Source organism: Corvus hawaiiensis, chromosome 3 (genome assembly GCF_020740725.1).
Source record: "Corvus hawaiiensis isolate bCorHaw1 chromosome 3, bCorHaw1.pri.cur, whole genome shotgun sequence".
In the NCBI taxonomy this organism is placed as follows: domain Eukaryota; kingdom Metazoa; phylum Chordata; class Aves; order Passeriformes; family Corvidae; genus Corvus; species Corvus hawaiiensis.
In genome coordinates this window covers 90,739,727-90,758,142 of record NC_063215.1, presented here as the reverse complement: position 1 = coordinate 90,758,142, position 18,416 = coordinate 90,739,727, and the positions used below count along the sequence as shown (strand labels likewise).

Below are 18,416 nucleotides of genomic sequence, written 5' to 3'. Positions count from 1 at the left end.
ACAGATAAACGCCACACTTAAATACTCATAGAAGAGTTGTAATCATTTAGCTAAAAAATATTGCATCACGCTTCTTTAGTTCAATCATTGCAGCAGTGTGTGTATGTACATACTCTGTACTAGTCTGAGGGAAACTTCACCAGGGTAAGCAGGGTTTAAAGGAAACACACAGTAAAACTGGTGCAATATCATCGTTCTAATGAAACTGATACATTTCCTCTGTGTAATGAACTGGTTTTCAGACTCCACTGCCTTGTCTGCACCATCATTTATATTGACAAAAAAAGGGTACCTTACCAAATTAGCTGGGGGAATACTTCTTATCAGATCAAAAATTCTCAAGGCAACATCAAGGCTAATCTAATAATGACTTAATGGCTTTCCTGTTAGGTTTTTTATTTATAAAGCAATCCAGGAAATCGCAGGGACTATAAGTCAGTATGATTGATCTCCATAAGCCTATGAGTATGGGGGTAATTGCTTATTTGCCATGTGTGTGTTTCCATCAGGTTTCTTAGCTAAGCAAATTCCTTAGTGTAAATAATTTTGTCAAATGACACAGGGACAGATTCTGTCCAGCCTGCGCTTTGTATGCAAGGTGCCAGCAATTCTAAGACTCTGTATCTGCGGATCCCAGTGAAATGAAACCTTGTTCAAGAGTCCACATGACTACTACCATCTTACTAAGTACAGTGAAGGTCCTTGCTGCATCCTCCTGTATAACAGCGCTGGAGTAACTCTGGGATGCTGCGGCAGCCTGGTGTCCTGCCTACTGGAACAGCTGACTCCTACTCAGCTCAGTAAGCTACAGTCCTCAAAGGCTGACAGCCTGAAGAGCCAGAGAGCACCCAGAGGATGCAGTATTTCACAGATTCACCCCTGGAACATGGCAGGGATCAAGCTCCAGCTGTGATACACACATAATGTGCCGACTCTGCAATTGCTCTGCAATTCATTGTTGGGGAGGTGTTAAGCTATGGAAAACAAAAGGCAGGAGGAGGTGAAAATTGATTGAAGGTCTATTTCATTTCTTTTGCTAGATGGCCTACTAAACATACAATGCCAGAAAGGTCTAGTTCTGGCCTTTGCTCCTTCAAGACCTCCCATCTGACACATGGGCTGTGTGGAGGAGTATATGCTCCACAGACCCCAGCTAGCTGTCAATAAGCAGAGATCTTATTTGTTTAAGAACTCCCATTCTTGAGTAGCCCCAGTGGCGTGTGGACAATGGAGTGCAAATTCTTGCCTTGCTGTCTCTCTCTAGCCCCAGGAACAGGGAGTCCAATGCATCTGCAAGTTTTGAGGTAACCAGAGGCCACAATGCCATGCACAGACACATGAGAGGAGCTGGGATCTGTCACAGTCCATTTGGTTGTCAGTTCTATTCTGATACCTACAAGAAACATTATCCCTTGCTTTGTACGAATGAGCTTACTTGCTCAAGATTTGTATTTGAGGCATGACTCTAACGCTGTCTGCCTTAGTTATTCAGCAGGAAATCCGCAGTCTCTCACTGAAATTATAGCAAGTCCCATATTTGCTCTGTATACGTTATGTAAGAGTTACTATTCTGGGCTATGCTAAATTTAAAAGAGAAATCTATCAGGGACTCCTACCAGCAACTTGGGCATTGAAATGTTCAGGAGGATCTCCTTCTTTGATTAGGCAGATTGTGAGCAGAAAAGCAGAGTCTGAAGCTTAATTTATGTCCCAGTTCAAGTCAAAAGAGAAAATTGTAAAGCCCTAGACATAATGTCAATGATACTATCATTTAATTTACCCCCAGAATAAAATTTTAGTTACACTGACACACAACATTTATAAGGGGGCATATCCTGAAGCCCTCACCAATAGATTAAATTCCTTTCCTAGACTGGCTAGGGAGAGTCGGGTGTGTAAGTGATACAAACCATGGATGGCCTACACTCAAGCCATGTAGGCTTATTAGAACCTTGTGAAAATAATCTCTTTTCACTCCTGAATGTTCATGGCTTAGGTGGGGCTCACACACAGACCTTAGGTGGGGCTCACACACAGTACTGCTTTACCTCCTAGGAGTGACTTTTTAACTACTTTTAAGTGATTAAAATGTCAAGTGAATGCCACAGAATATGTGAAAGATTGCTTGTTGCTTTCACCCTATCAGCATTTTACCAAATAGCAACAATAATTTGATATCTACTTAATTTACCAGTGCTAAGAAAATTAATGGGGGGGAAAAAAGAGATAAACACTAAGAGCTAGATATTCAAATGTTTACTGGCACCTAAGTGCATGGCATAAACCTGTAGAAACCTAGATGTTTTGATCAATGTTTGTAACATAATGAATATACGCTGTCTCTGAAAACTTTTCATTCAGTGACATAGGACAGCAGACTGTACACAGCCTTGAATAACTCTTTTTGGAAAGCTTTAGCAAGAAGGTGGATAAAGTGAGACTCCCCGAAGGACGATGTTGTGACAAACAGGTCAATACCTAAAACCATGACTGATCCCACTTTGCTCTCTATCCTACTCCAGGCAATCTCATTCAGTTCAAATCCAGCTCCAAAGGCTGTCTATGAAAGGCCTCAGAAGGTGCATGAGCTTTCTGTCCAGCGCTTCCTGAGGTGCTCGGTGCCTTCCAGAGGGGGAAGCCCATTCCGACCCCGGGTAAGTCAGCTTGCTCCACCAGCATCAGGGTGACACTGCCGACTGCCACCAGCATTTGAGGAATGACAGATCTGCTCAACACGTTATTTTTCCCAAATACTCACTTTCAATTCAACGTCGTACCAGAAAACACCTTATCACGGGCCAGGCAAGGTGAAAGAAAGGCACCTGAGTATTTTAAATCTCAGTGAGATGCTGAGAGCTGAGTTTTCAGCTTTCAGGAGGAGTTGGGGGCAGGCTCACCGTGAACAGGAATGGTGCATATTTATCACCGTGGTTTTTCAGATGTTCAGCAACCGGTTCATTCTAGTGTGAGCAGCAGTTCTTGGCTGCTGGTGTGGTTTCCACCGGGAAGGTGCCTTCCGATACGCTGGGAAGGAGCTGGGGCTCATTGACGCACCTGAAAATCCCCATCTCCACCCAGCATAGGGAGGCATCACAGGTGGGCTACTGAAACTGCTGCTGCTCGCTCGCTGTGCCGAGAACCAGGCGGCCCTACAACACTGGGAAATGCTTGTCTTTCTCTCCACAACGAGAAGGACAACGGCGTCCTCAGCCGGCGCCGCTCCAGGCCCGGCGGTGCCGCGTCCCCCCGCCACCAGCCCTCAGGGGCCACAAGATGGCGCCGTGCGCGGCTCCCAACATGGCGGCGGCGGGCGGCAGGAGCGGGGCTGGCAGCGGTGCGCTGTCGCCGGCACTGCTCGATTTCCTGAGGGAAAACCCGGAGCCTCGGGTGTGACAGCCCTGCCCTTGGCCTCAAGTGTGATGGAGGACAGACACTGCTCTTGCTGGGGATGAAGGCTCAGCCACCCGAGCACACTCCAAAGGACTGGAAGACCCTTGCTTATGGTCAAGTAGTAATACCTGCCATATGTGTAAGACACACACACGCAGACCTCTTCTTGTCCCCAGATTATCAGTTTTAAATTTTTTTTCCTTTAAGAAACTAAGTAATAATACAAAGATGTTCGGCAAAGTCTTGTAACAGGTCAGCGACAAAGCAGGACACGAGCAGCAGGGCACTGAGCTGCTGGTCCTTCTGGGAATGCTCGTGCTTCAGCTGGGATAATCAAAATAACCACTGCTGTATGCAACCAGGACTTTTCAAGCAAAGACCTTCATGGTGAAACCCAAACGTGACTGAAACCCCCTGTGTATCAAAAGCAGAGAAGTCCCAGCCAGTTCTGGTGTGCTATCAACATTAACGTGGCTGAGTGGGCTATTATGGCTCCAAAGAATTACTGCTCCTGATAGGTGAGAATAGTCGTGCCACATTTCAATCGAACACCAGGCTAAAGAAAAGAAGGCTTAGAGGCAAGTAGGTGTACAAAAAATTCTTAGTTTTTATCCTTTGGAAAACTGCAAAGCTGTATGGAAAGTTTCAGGTCCGTAGTCCATGAATAGCTGCAAAATGCAGGTGCATTACTGAGAAGACTCTAAAATATACAAAAATCTCTGCACTTTTAGAACACTTCCCGTTGATATAGCTTGTAATGGAGATCAGTGCCAAAGCTGGGATTGTAATTCAGGACTTTTACCTCTCAGCCAGTCTCAACTTCGGTTCCTCTATAACAGTGCTATAGAAAATTATCCCCATGGAGCCAATTGCACCTTTGGAAATTTGGAAACGGTGGGGTACCCCTTCCTGCTGAAGTGGTGTTCAGCTGTTGAGAGAGTATCATACTGGGTCTTCCTCCAAGGACCCTTCTGGGAATTGCATAATCCAAAACCTATGCAAAAAGGTGTGGATGGGCTTAGGAGTTCACTCAGTACCCTTGAAAAATCTCCATAAAATTATATGTTCTTCCTGGATGCTCAATGCTCCTGTGAAATCACCCTGCCAGAGCATCCCGAGTGGCTTCTGGGACAGCATCAGGGCAGAGATGGCCTCCTCGCGGCTGCAGCATCTCTCACAGATCCCCTGAGGACATCAGAGCTTGCAGCAGCGCCACTGTCTGCGGGGTAAACCTGTGAAGAGTCATGGAGGCATTTCTCCCCTCTACTGCGCCTCCTGCAGATTTTTCCTTGGGAAGGAATGATCTAAGCCCATGGGATTTGGGATTCAATGTTTCTACCCTAACAACAACTGTAGTGCACTTCCCAAGTGGAGGTAAAGAGTTTTGCTTCACTGCCGCTGTTGAGCAGCTGTTAATAGTCTGTATAAAGTATATCTCTGTGCCAAAATTCAGGCTTCTCCTTTAAGTAACTTCCAAACTAGCCTTCTGGAAATGCCTTCTGCTCGTTTAAGTGCCAGCGCTGCCCTCATCACGGGGGGAGGAGGGGAGAGAGCCGAAATATGAGGTCATGTTCTAGTCATGTGACTGCTGCAGCATCTGTCAACTGCGATACAAATACTAAGCCATAACTGTGCATTTATGACTTTCAAACCTGCTCAGCAAAGTCTCTCCTCCTCTCTGGTGCCTTTGCCCTTTCTCTACCTAGGGATTGTCTTAAAAGTTGCCTAAGCAAACCTGCTCCACAAATCACAAAGCATACATTTTGATGGTTCTGTTGTACTGAATATGGCACCACAAAAATCACATTCTAATTAAATCCTTTCCCTGTAAAAAGCTTCAGGACAGTCTCTTGGGTGGGACTGTTTGGAGTGGCAAATTTAACTACTGTGCTTCAGGATAGCTCTGAGCCTGTTAGGCTGAGCAGGAGTGAATGCAGTCTCCTGCCTGGAGCAGCTGGGGTTTGAGAACTTTTTCCAAGCTATCTGCAAGATTCTCACCTCAGCTGCAGTGTGGCTGTGTAGGTTATGTAATCATTGGATAAAGTAGTTCGGGATTTGGGGTTTTTTTTTCTGTGACTGTTTTATGACTACGGGGATAGCCAGATCTGTTGTGGGTTACGTCAGGAGGTGCAGCAGCACACCAGTGTTTTCTCTCTCTCTCTCTCTGCAGCCAGCCTTCTGTATTGCAGACTCAGAAGCACTGCCAGCACAGTGTGAACACATTCCCATTGTTTACAAGTTTCCATTTTTATTTGGTGAGCCATGGCAGAGAAGAACGAATACAGACTGTGTATTGGGTAGCCCCCCAATTATTAGAACCAGAGATGTATTTAATTGCATAGGATCCAGCAATATCCAAGTGTTTGTTGTGAGTAGTAAATTCATCAGAACTGTACAAGGCCTTATAGATTAGCCCTTGTATGACACAGATTGCTCATTATGTTACCCAAATGCAGATTTTTTAAGGAGAAATATAAGAATTATGCCAGAGTTCAGCTAGCTCAGCAACTTAACATCAGCAGAGACCAAGGTTGATGCTTAGGGAACATTTCTCTCAGAAGAGTTTTTTTTCTCCTAGAACATTGTAGCATTTTTTGGCAAAGTTGAACAGTTTCCTGAGTCAGAGGTTGCATATGGATCATCATATTTATTAGCCAAGGGTGTAATCATCCTTCACAAATCTTTCCAATCTTTTTAAAGCACACTTACCCATTTTTGCTGCTACAACTGCTGGCTATGAGTCACAACAGCATTAAGCACCATGTTAAAGCAATTGTTTTCTGATTGTTTAAAACCTTCTGCTTGGCAATTTCCTTACTTTTCAGTTCACATTTATCTCATCTGTTAAACACCATAAAACCACTGGTCACATTTGATGAGTTATAAACTGATGCATTATTCTCTCCGCACTCAGTAGAGAATCAGGGAGAACAGTAAGCAAGCTATTGAACTGGTGGGAAGAAGAACTACGATCCTTGCTGGCAGCATTTGGGCTGTCTCCAATGGCTGGTGGTGATGTGGGAGAAGAGCTGTTCTCTGCAGCTACCCTACAAAGCCCATCACATGCCCCTAAAGAAATCTGGTAAAGGGGGAATGCAGAACCTCTAAGGCTCTTGTAGCTGTTCATTGGAAAAGGTGAACAATGGAGAAAGAAAGTTCACCAGCAGTTCTCCTCAAAGCTTTGAATCCCTTCTGCTTCTGCAGAAATAAACCAGATACTCAGCTCTATGCTCCTGCCTGTATTCCCTCAGTTGAAGAAGACACTTACCCAGGTGACAGTGAGTATGAGCTTAAGGCAGGCTTAAGATCATAAGTAAATGAACATTCTAAAGCATCCTGAGGTTGTGTTGGCCCATAATGCTTCAGGATGGAAATTGCGATCTCTGGGAAATTTGTGATCCCTGAATAATTTTCACAGAGCTTACAAAAATTGGCAGAGGCTAATGCTGGCAAGGGAGAAGTTACGTGGACCTTGAATACAATTTGCTAGCAAAGTCCGTAGTGACTAACCCAGCTCTGACACAAGTACCAAGAACAGCAAGAGTGACACCATCCTCTAGGCATACCCAAATTTGAATCTGCCTCATCCCATGCTTTAGTGTTATAATTAAAAGGCATGCTGTGAATGTGGTGTTTGCAGCCAACTAGGGATAGGAATCGTATCACATCCCTTGGCAGAAAATGGAATTGTATGTCTGTAGGAACTTGACATATGAGAAAATTCGAGGGAAAAGATCTGTAGAAGACAAGGGCAGGCTTTATCTTCACTCCTAGGTATTTAATGAATTAGGAAGTTCTGTTAGGCCCAGCTTCTCACTTTGGACTGTTTGAGGCAGTTCAAGCCAAAGGCCGAGAGTTCTGAGTGTGTCAGCTGTGGCAGTTTGGTGTGCACTCTGTCCTCTGCTTGTCTCCTGGTTGCTTCTGACTCTTCCCTTGCATCCTGCATCCCTGCAGGAGCTGGGTTTTTCTCAGACTGAAATCTCCTTGAAGACAGCAATATCTTACTGCAGGCCATAGTATGACAGAGCCTCTAACTGCAGCAGGAGATGTGTTACTATGAATGCCTTCGTTTGTATATGTCATGTTTTGCATTTGATAAATGAGCTGCGCAATGAGAGCCATTTCCAGATGCAAGAAATTCTCTGAGAGCTTCCTTAATAGAAAAAGCATTTGATGCTTGAAAGAGCATAGTAACAAGTTGGCACTGCATCTAAGCCTTTTATAACAGTTTAATTCACACCCTCTCTCCAAATGTAAATTAATCCAGATTGGGAAATGTTGGAAATCTGAAGCAATGTATGTAATTTGATACTAGCATACGGGTGGGGAAGGAAGAATGAAAGAAAACATCCTGCTCAAATCCTTGTATGAGCATTAAGCCAATGTTTTCAAGCCTTCTGGTCTTGAGGCTAATAGTGCTGCTGACTCCAACAACCAGAAACTGAGCATCAGGCCCTAAACTTCCATCCCTAGATCTGCTGAAAAATTCTCTAGTATTTAAAACTTTACAGTTCAGCTTTCCACCTCTTTTTTAAAATCAGGAGGGCAACATTTTTAATAAAACCAAACTAAGTTAGGACTTTGGAAATTACAGCTTCAGAGCACAGATTTTGAGGAAAAAAAACCTCTCAATAAAAACAATATGGCAGAAAAATACAATTCTTGCAAAAAAGTACTTGCTGTGCATGTGTGGGAAAAACACACGGATACAGACTGAATCAAGTTTGGAAATGCTTTTGTCCAGTTGCTATTCTATAGCATGGCTCCATTTTTTTAAACAAAATTTTCCCCTCTATTACTGATTTTTAAAAAGCAGGCCACTTCCCATTAAAATGTTTCTAGGCATACCCTAGCAGAGCAAAGGCTGGCATCCTGCAGTCAGTCATACAGGTGGCAGAGCACTTGCATAAAAGCTGCCATTAGCATAAGCACTCTTCTGCTGGTTCTGCTTTTAGCACTTAACCCTTTTCCAAGCTCTCTGGAAGGGATGGGTGTATCAAGTCCCAAATCTGGGAGTTGTCTGGGGGATGAGTCTGTGTTTGTGTAGGTGATGCAAAGGAGATGGAAGGTACTGCAGATTACCATCTGAGAAGGCATGACCTGGTGAACAGGACTGATTGACTGTGGCTGCAAGAGAAGTAAATTAATGGCTATAGCAGTGGTTTTGCAGTCTGTGCGTTAATGCAGCACCTTTGCATGCAAACACACAAAGCTGACTTCCACGTAACTATGCTACATCCAGCCCTACTGCCAGGAAAGGACCTGAGGTGTTGATGTTATCTCTGATTTCAGAGTAGTCTATAAGGTCGTTCAAAATTAAGGGCGTTCATAAACACAGCAGTGTTACTCTCTTAGGGGGAAGGTGGCCAATATTACTTTCCTCTCCTGACTTTATAATGTACAGTTATTTCTGCAAATGCTTATGTCCCTGTGTCTGTGTCTTTGGATTTCTTGTGGTCAGTAAGATAGATATTAGAGACTCACACACAGGAAGCAGCAGCCTCTTTATCTTTTCCAGCTAGAGGATAACTCGAAGAGTGCAGTTCCCTGTCTGAAAACATGAAGGAGAATTTCCTACTGGCTTTTATGATAACATGAAGCTGGATGGTGACTAAGGGAACTGGGATTTGTCTGAAGCCAACAGACTTCAGAACAACTCAACCAGCTTGAAACTGAAAATATTTACAACCATTACTCCCAGGATTTTGGCAGTCATTCTAGTGAACAGATGATCATATTACTTACTTCTGGGAGAGGAAGGGGGCACACATGGGAACATGTGAGGAGGTGGCCAGTTTCATTTAGGAATTTGTGAACTCAAAAGCAAGCGCGTTTTGACCTGTGAAGAAACAGCTCTCTGAAAATATTTTGCATGGCTTCAATCACACTTAATCACTGGTTGCCACAGAAATCTTTCTCAGGGAGAGTGCTGGAGTCGTCTGTGCTTGAATACCTTTTTTTCCTCTCCTGCACTGCTCAACTGCACAAAGGCTATGTAAAATTTATTTCTAAAGCAAGATTTGTTTTGTTTGGATTCATCCTCTGACCAAATTCAGACATCACAGGAGCTGATGCAACTGGGCTGACTCATGCCACTGCTGAATCCTTTTCGAAGTCTGTTACTATAAGCTGAAGTCTACATCAGTTTTATCTCCTTGAGCTCTTGATACTGCCCAGCATCTACCACCACTTTCTGATGATGGTTTAATGGGTGGAAGGAGCAGTGAGTTTCGTGGTAGGTGTGCTCCTGCGTGTTCATGAATATTCACAAATGCCTCCTGAGGTGTTTCACCATTCTTAAGTTGGCACAGTAATACCAGTTTTCCAATGAAAAACATTTCTTCATGTTATTCTTTGAAAACTTCAAATGCTTGAATTGACTTTAAAACATTTTTTCTTTGCCCTTGCCACCACAGCATTTTCCAGCCATCCTGAAAGGAGAGTTTTCAGGTTCTGGAAATGGAAGGTCAAGAAGGTTTCAGTTACCTTTGAGAGATAGCTGTGGTATACAAGTTTACATCAGAGGATGGAAGTGGTGAGAGGTGTTCATCCCCTGTTTCCACTGACACCACTGGTCCTTCCTCTCTTCTCTTCTGTCAGCATTATTGTTGTGCCACAGCATTTCCATCCTGTTACAGAGCTCCAGAACTGAAAAATTCAGTAATGAGTTTGTGGCTGAGTTTTGACAGAACTTGAACTAAAGGATTAGATTATCTGTAGTCCTAGGTCAAGACTCTATCTTTCATTCATACACAGCTTGGATCAGTTTTGAAAGGTGTTCATGTACCTCACAAAGAGCTCACTCAAATAGTTCTGAAAACCCAGCTGTAAAATGTGCCAGTGAGATCCACCAAGTATTTTGTGATAACTATCCTTTTTATTTTTCTTTTTTTTTTTTTTTCCTGAAGAGATAAAAGCTGAGCTCAGTTGAAAACTGGTGTGGCGATTGTGGCTTCAAACAGTTACGCATACATTTGTAAAAGCTGGTTTCTCTCTATACCTGCTAAAGAAGCCAGCTCACCCTTAGCTTGTTTTCTGACTCTCATTTAAAACAGAACCCATGAGAGCAATAAATAAAATAGCAAAATGGTGGTGAACACCATTCACCTGGTATAAAAGAGTCAGTCAGTAGAAAAGTGTTCAAAACCAAGCTACCATCCCTCACACAGAAAAAACCCAACCCAGTCTACCAATGCATCTAGTCCTTCCTAGAAATTTCAGGACTCCTCAGAAATTTTTTCTCATCCTGAATCACAGACCAACACATTGCAAAGATGCTCTCTCAAATATATTTTAAGGAACAAGGAAATTGTGAATATCAGGTCTTTAAAGCATCTTTCCTTTTTACTGACTGACAAAACCCCTTAATTAATGCAGAGTTTGGATTTCCTGGCAGTATTTGGAGCTCTTATAAAATATCAGCTTCAGCAAAATTCAGACTTTTGGAAGCCAGGAAATATAGAGTCTAGGTCAACATTCAAGCACCCTTTATTTCTCCCTCCTGAGAGCTGGCAGTGGGAACAGGGAACTGGCAGTATTTGGGGAGTTGATTATTGCTGTGTCAAATTGTAGAAAACTTAGTAAACTACAATTGTAGTGAAAGTGGGAGGTCATACCTTCAGATGGGGCCTCAGGCCCACAGCGCTCATCACTCCTGTGGGTGAGATCAAAAGTGCAAAGTAAAGTAGGAAAAATATTCTGTGGGCTTAATAATACATGTGTGGCTAATGGTGAGTCGGGGGAAAAGATAAAACTTAATTATCATGGAATTTTTTTCTAGGAAATTGGGTCAGAGCATGCGTGTAAAAGAAGTGTCACTTCGAATACAGTCCACTTTTCCAAAGATAAGGGGTGCCTGAACTATAGTAGTTACAGACTATGTTCTCTGAAAGCCACTCACTGAAAAGGTGAATTATTTCCATTACAGATATATTAAGCATTGTTAAAAAGGTTGAATTGAATATTAATTTATTATCCTCTGTATTTCCTGGTTTCTCAGAAGTTTGAATTATGCTGATATCAACTTCATGGAAACAAGTGAACAGCCTTAACCATATGTCAGCAAAGTTTTCCAGCAAAGTAATGTTTTTAATAAGGACTATTTTTTTTTTTAGATCTTAGAGGTTCTTTAGGTGCTTGTAGTTACTATTGCAACAACAGCACTAATGAAATTAAATAAACATGTGACTCTGAAGCCCTGTTCTCTCCATTGTTATATGGAAGGAGGTTGTCACCACTCACTGAAATCTTTGGCATGTGAAGTTATCAAAACCGTGGTGAGAGAATCCTCAGAATTTACAGTTCCACTTCTATTCAAATAAATACCTAAGAAGAAAATAATGGGTCTCTTCTCCCTCCCCTCCATTTCCTATCAGGATATACAAAACCCTGCCTGAGAAAATTTCCAGCATGCTCTTCTCTTCCAGCCCTATTAAACCATTAGCTTTTTAGAAGCTATTAGCACCTAAGGAGTTCCTAATGCTTCACAGCGAGCTGCTTCCAGCCCATGCTCCCCTGCACATGCTAGATTCCCCAAGCCTGGATTTCTGTTCTCAGGGCTGTTTTTAACACACTCCAGCATTCACCACATGGCAGATTACATGACAAGTTGTTGAAGAGGAGAGCCAAAGAGGGACCTATCTTTCCTTCCCAGTGCAAGGTGGGTTTGGGTCCTAAAGCAGGACTGAGTGGGGCTATTGCGGGGTTGCCTGCCTTCCCACTCATTTCTCATGTTCTCCACCCCCATTTCTCAGTATCCCATCCACTACCATTCCTTACCTCCACATGATGCCAGACTTTATTTCACTAGGAAGCAGAATAACTGTTGTGGGTTAACATGTGGCCACATTTTTATGTGTGAAACATCTTAAATCAAGAAAGATGTTTTTATCACCATTTGGCTTTACAACTGAATCTTACTGACTATAGAAGACTAACTAGTTTAGGGACTTGCTTCTGTCTGTCAAGCAGATGTAGAATCAAATTCAAAGAACCTGTTGAAAGAAGTCCAGACTTCATTAAAATTCAAACTTGAATCCAGGCTTCATCAAAGGTTGGGGAGAATCCATATGCCAATTCTAGGCTCAGATTCATTTATATTATTAAGTGAAATTTAAAAGGTATTTTTTCATGCATATATAAATCTAGAGCTGGAGGATTTTTTGGTTAGTTAGTTGTTTTTTGCACAAAGGGAAATATTACCAGATTTACCAGAATTAATAAATAGTAATTACTAGTAAGAATCAAGGGAAATAATTTGCATTGGAATTAGTGCAGCTAAATAAAAATGAGATTTGGAACACATAGGCCTTGCAATGCCTTGCAATGATGACATCTATCCTAGTAAATTAAACAAAGTCAAAGTGTATTATCAAACACTAAGACTCAATTGTCAGCACTGTGCCATCCCTAGAACATGTTTCAGGGTAGTTTTGAGTGGAGCAGCACCATGATTCTGCCAGGGAACTCACCAATGCCATGTAGGACTCAATTTTAACTTTCCAGAACCAGATATTTTGGGGGATTTGTTTTGTTTCAAAATACAGGAAGGAGCCGGTATTCTTTTTGCAAATTCTGTCTGGTTCGTGTAACAATAGTTCTTCTGGTCTCTGGCAGTGAGCCAAGGTTTAAGATTTCCATTTCATTCTCCTTTTGGTACACCATGGTACATAACAGCCGTGCCAGACTATACAGTCTTGAGCATTGGGATGGGTCAGAGGTGTGTATTTCCGAGCACCCATGAAAGGGATGCTCTGATGCTGTGGGGATGAGCCATAGAGGTGGCATCAATGGAGGATGTTGAGTGCTTAGTCCTCTCTTCTGTGCCTGGAACTCGTGGTGACTCTAGCCGTACAAAAAGCCCCACCATGATGCAGATTTTATTTCCAACAAAATGTTTGGTGAACTACAAGGCACTGTTTTCACGTTGGCCTGAGGAAAAAGAATTGCTGCTTCTTGACACTTAGCCCAGTGCTAAGTAGCTGAGTAGAAATTTAATTCTGTTCGGGTTCCTTCACTGAATATGAAATAGTACCAAAAGTGCTCTGGCATAATTTATTTTATATTTTAATACTCTATCTTGAAATTCAAGATTTGTCAAGAAAACTGTGGGAGACAGGTGCCCTAATCTCACCAAATTTCCAATGGATTTATTCTCTCTGGTGCTTTAAATCCTTGTGTAGAAAACTGAATTTTATGTTGGCCTGAAAAAACCACAAGATTAATTTTAGGCATGGGCCTGGATCTGTGGACTTCTCATATTTGAAATTTAGTACCCCCTCAGAAGTTATCTGAACCAGACACTGTTGTTCCTTTTTTTGGTTGGCTGTTTCTTTTTTATTTTTCTTAATATCTCTTTTACCGCTGCCGTGAGTATGAGGGAGGACACAAGCTGTTCAGAGGATAAAATTTCACTTTTATGAATATTTTTTAGATTTGTCTTTGGTCTAAATACCAATGCAATCTGAAAATTTTGAAATCCTTAAAAAACCCCAAAACTTCTGCAAGAAAAATGAAGCTGATTGAAATGTTTGATGATGGTACCTTTTCATTTATGTTACACCATATTCTAACACTATACTAACTTAAATTGAAACCATGGTGATTTAGAAATTAAAATGTTTTGCTCTGAAAAAAGTAAAAATTGGATGCTTTGAAGCTGTCAGAACATTTGTATGCCTTTCTTAAAACATTTTCATGGAATTGACATGATTTCAAAAGGTATTCTTCTCAAAGGATCTGATTTTTCAGAGAAAATGTTTCCACTGATGTATTTTCTTTGACCACTTTTAAAGCTCCTGTTCTAGAGTTATTAAGAAAAAAAGCACAGAGCAGTGATTGTGACACTTCGCAGTGGCAAGTGCAAATTTATTTTTAAAACATTGTATCTCATTCTCAGCAATGCCCGGTTTTGGTCCTGCTGCTACTATTTTGCTACTATTTTGCTTTTGTGAAAACGCCCATCTCAGTTACATCCATGCAAAAAGAAAGGAAATGTTAATAAAGGATCACAAGCTGCAACAGCATAACAGAATAAGATGAGACCTGTGCAGGAGCTTTCTAGATAGGGGAGTACACTTGGTTGCTCCCCGGAGAGAACAAGTGATGTTTCCCCTGTTTGCAACATTCATCCCCATTCTGAGAAGGGGACCTCTACAGGTACAGTAAAGAGCCAGTATGCTCTAGCAGGTGACTGCCACAGATGACCTAAAATGTGTCATCCTGTCATTCTGATTTCATATAGTGCAGGTCCTTGCTTGGAGATGCCACCATGTTCTTGAAAGACACGAGGAAGGCAAGCACGCAGCTGTGACCCTTTAAATTGAGAGGAAATTTGAGTGGAAACTGACATTCAGAAGGAATTGGATCTGCAACTATCGAATTGCCTGTCCTTTTTTGGCACGTTAGAAATATGTGATTTTTTTCCTCTCTATTAGCTGAGATACAGGCACATTCTCAGCATTACCTAATCTTGGGTAGAAAAACAAACCTGTAATGATCAGATTCATAAACTGTAAAAGTGGTGTTCTCAACATTTATGAAAACAGTAAGTTATTCTGACTAAAAACCAGGCTTGTGTTATGTTCACTAAGGTGTAACCTTCTGCTTAGGGACAGCTCTGCTCGAGGATGAGAGATTGATTGGTCTGAAAGACAATATGGTGCAAACAGGGCATTCAGATGGCATTGCCCTTTTCACTGACTGTCCTGAAGACTTAACATTCCTTTTAAGTCTAGAAGTTTTTTTAGAGAACCATAAACCGTGGCTCCAACCTTCCACAGACGGGGGTGCCTAAAAAATTAATCCTTTGATGGAGTTTGTGGGACTAATTTGAATGGTTTTCATACATTGCTTTGAGCTATGACTGGGACTTGGCATTTTTAGGGGTGTTTCCTCAAATATTGGCTATTTCCATGAAGTCATTTCACCCAACCTGGGAAGATGTCCACCTCTGTAGTGAGATGCATGGCCACAATCTAGTGATGCACAACAACCCAGTGACAAACCGAGGCACCGCAGTTTATCTGGCAGCTGAACAGGAGAATTGGGACAGAGAATTGCTGGAGTGCACTCACAACACAGAGTGGCAGCACAGTTGATGAAAAGTACTATATTGTGTAAATTTCTAGGTTAAATTCAGAGACATGTCAATAATGGACATGGACAGATCTATCTTTTCAAAATATGTTGATTGCATGGTTCACACCACTTATTCCCTAGTTCCATAGACCAAACAGGTCTTTTGCTGCTTGTACTAAGGCCTTGCTCCATCCCTTTCTCTTCTATTTTCCCTGCTGCTGGTAACTCAGATGAAGGGTTTTTGAAGGATTCTGCTTCATTGTCCACTTCCATGTTCCTACTTGCAAAGTCTGTGTACCCCAGAAATTACTTCCAATAAATGTTTAGCTGCACAATCATTATGGAATTTCACTAGACCTGTGTCCTCATAGGCTTCCCATCATTTATTAGACCTTCTCTACACATTTTCCTCCACTACTGACCTGAATTATTTGGAACCTGAATAATTTGGAATTATTTCTAAGGGTAATCTAGTTACATTTCTCCCTCCCTCCCATATATGCATATGAGGCTGTGCTCAGCCTCATATGCATATAAAAATTTTACAGAAATCCTACAAAGAAAAATTTTCATTCCTTAAATGAAAAAATGGGCTGTTCAGTACTATACGTGATACTAAAATAACCATTCAGTACATAGCCTAGAACTAGTCAGAAACTCTCTCTTTTGTGAAAAATTAGATGGAGCTGTTTTTCATTTCCTATCAACTTTATAACAAACAATGAGGAATAAAAAATACATTTTAAATGTCAATAAGATGATAAGTGTTTCTTTTTAACATTACATACTGGTTTATTTTACAACCTTATGAAAGACATTCGGGGAAAATGGCTAGATTGAGCGTCTTTAATAAAGATATTTAAAATAATATTTGTTATAGGTAATTATTTTAACACTCTTTATATTTGCACTCCTGAATAATGGAAGCATATTACACAGAACAGATTGTTAATCTATATGAAAGAAGGATGTGATAAGGTATCCGTTGTGCCGATACAGCTGAACTGAAAACCTCTACTGAGCCAGTCAGTTGACACTGAGCAGAGGCTCTAACACGTTCTTAGGGAGCTGCTGAAAGTCAGAGAAGTATAAGACAGTAAACGAATTCCCAGGAACTTTCAGAGTGGATATTCTCCTTACAGTTGCACCCTCCTTATCCCACTGCTGTAGGTGCTGGCTGGAAAATGACATCTGCAAAGGGCGAAAAACAAACAAAGCAAGTACTTATGCTGTGGATGGAACCAACGGTCCTGTGCCCCTACAGATGATTCCATAGAGCCATATCACTGTGGGACTCTTGTTAGGTTTTATGAAGTCCCAATCCTGCAGCTACATGACTCCCTGGCTGTACAACCAGCCAGACTGGTTAGGAGAGGGACGAGGTGAGTGTTTCAGTTTGCCAGTTCTGTATCTTCATTTTCTCTAAATATTTAGAGCAGACTAATTGGCTATCCACTGTCTGAGCAAGAGGGAGGACTGGGTGAGAATCATTTGGCTGAGATTGTGCAAGTTCAAAATGATGATTACAGGATTTGGGAAGCAACACTAGCAATTAAGCAAGCAGCAGAGTGGAAGAAGTGTACTTCCCATCGATTGTGCAGACGGCAGCCTGGAGTGCTGCTGCCCAGGAATGCAAGTGTTGGGTACTCCTAAATGTACCCATTGGCAAGTACAGCAAAAGGGAAGTGGATGTCACCAGGGCCACTGAGTATCTGCATGATTTCAAGTCCCTCATGGATCCCTGGAAACCTCTAAAGCAGTTTTCCTGGATGTGGTGCCATAACCCATCCTGAAACAGCTGCTCATGTAGGACATATCTGCTCATTAAGAAAAGTTGTTGTCTGGGACACCTGTGTACTGAGTCCCGCGCTGGCTGCCAGTTGACTGACTCTTCAGTAAATCCAGCTTTCTTTTATAGCTGGCATTTTCCAAGGGCTGAGGAAATTCCTCCTGGGGCAGCTTCTGTCTGTTCATGGGTTTGATGCTCTCTGGTGAATTATGAAGAGATTGCACCAGAGCAGCCTTGGATGTCCTGGTCGCACCCTTTGTGGTCTGAAGACATGAAAGCTTGACTGACTAAGCTGAAAAACTTGCAAAGTAATAACTTTTGTATTTTCTCCTGGTTTGAAAATGTGTTTTATTGGGTATTCAGATAAGCTTTGTGCAATGCGGGATTTGCATTTATTTTCTCCCTGAAGCATGTCAGATCAAATAGAAACACAAACTACACAACACGGAGGTCTCCTCGTGGCTTGCACTGTTGTGTGCTGGTTTTGCTGTAATTGGATAGGGCTTATAGTATAAATCTGGGAAAACTGTAAACTAAAAAAGGCAATTGTTTCTGTCTGACTGTAAACGTATTTCACACCATTTGAAAACGTGAGGTTGGGAACAGCTTGCTAGGGTGACAGCCTAGTGCCACCGAATAGCGGAACTTTTGCCACTGACACTAGTGGGAGCATGATTTCACTCATTTTTCATGTAGTATCTACTCTTTCTAGATCTTGTCCTCTGGTCCTTTAGCCCTGAAACGGGTACTCAAGCCTGCTCAAATGACACACGTTGGTGTTCTTACATCTGTTCCCACTACTGAATTTCAGACCCAAAGACAATAAGCTCAGCGCAGAACAAAATCCTGTCTCATCCCGTTGATTATTTTCATACTTACCGGCACAGTTAGGGGCTAATACCAGAGGATGCTACCGGAGTTTCCTTTGTACGCATAGGGCGGCGGTGGGGGATCACCACAGAATCAACGCGGCCCCGCTGCTTGCGCGGGGCAGGGGGTGCCCGCAGCGCCCAAGTAACTTGCGGGGCGGGGAAGCGCCGGGTGCTGCCGTGCATGCGTGTGCGGGCAGCGGGGCCGGGGCTGCGGTGCGAGAGCGGCCCTCGCCCCGGCCCTGCAGCCCCGCCGCCCGCCGGCCCCCGCGGGGGCGCCCCTCCCGCCT

At 42.5% G+C, this 18,416-nt stretch overlaps 1 long non-coding RNA gene across 1 annotated transcript in view; it reads right to left on the bottom strand.

Annotated features, from left to right (window-relative positions):
• The window catches only part of LOC125323790, a 143,643-nt gene extending 125,267 nt beyond the window's left edge, over positions 1-18,376 (bottom strand). The window contains exons 1-2 of the long non-coding RNA XR_007202648.1: positions 18,137-18,376; positions 9,877-10,038 (exon numbers count right to left, since the gene is read on the bottom strand). This is a non-coding gene — a long non-coding RNA (uncharacterized LOC125323790). The remainder of the gene's footprint in view (positions 1-9,876; positions 10,039-18,136) is intronic.
• Between the last annotated feature and the right edge of the window lie 40 nt (positions 18,377-18,416).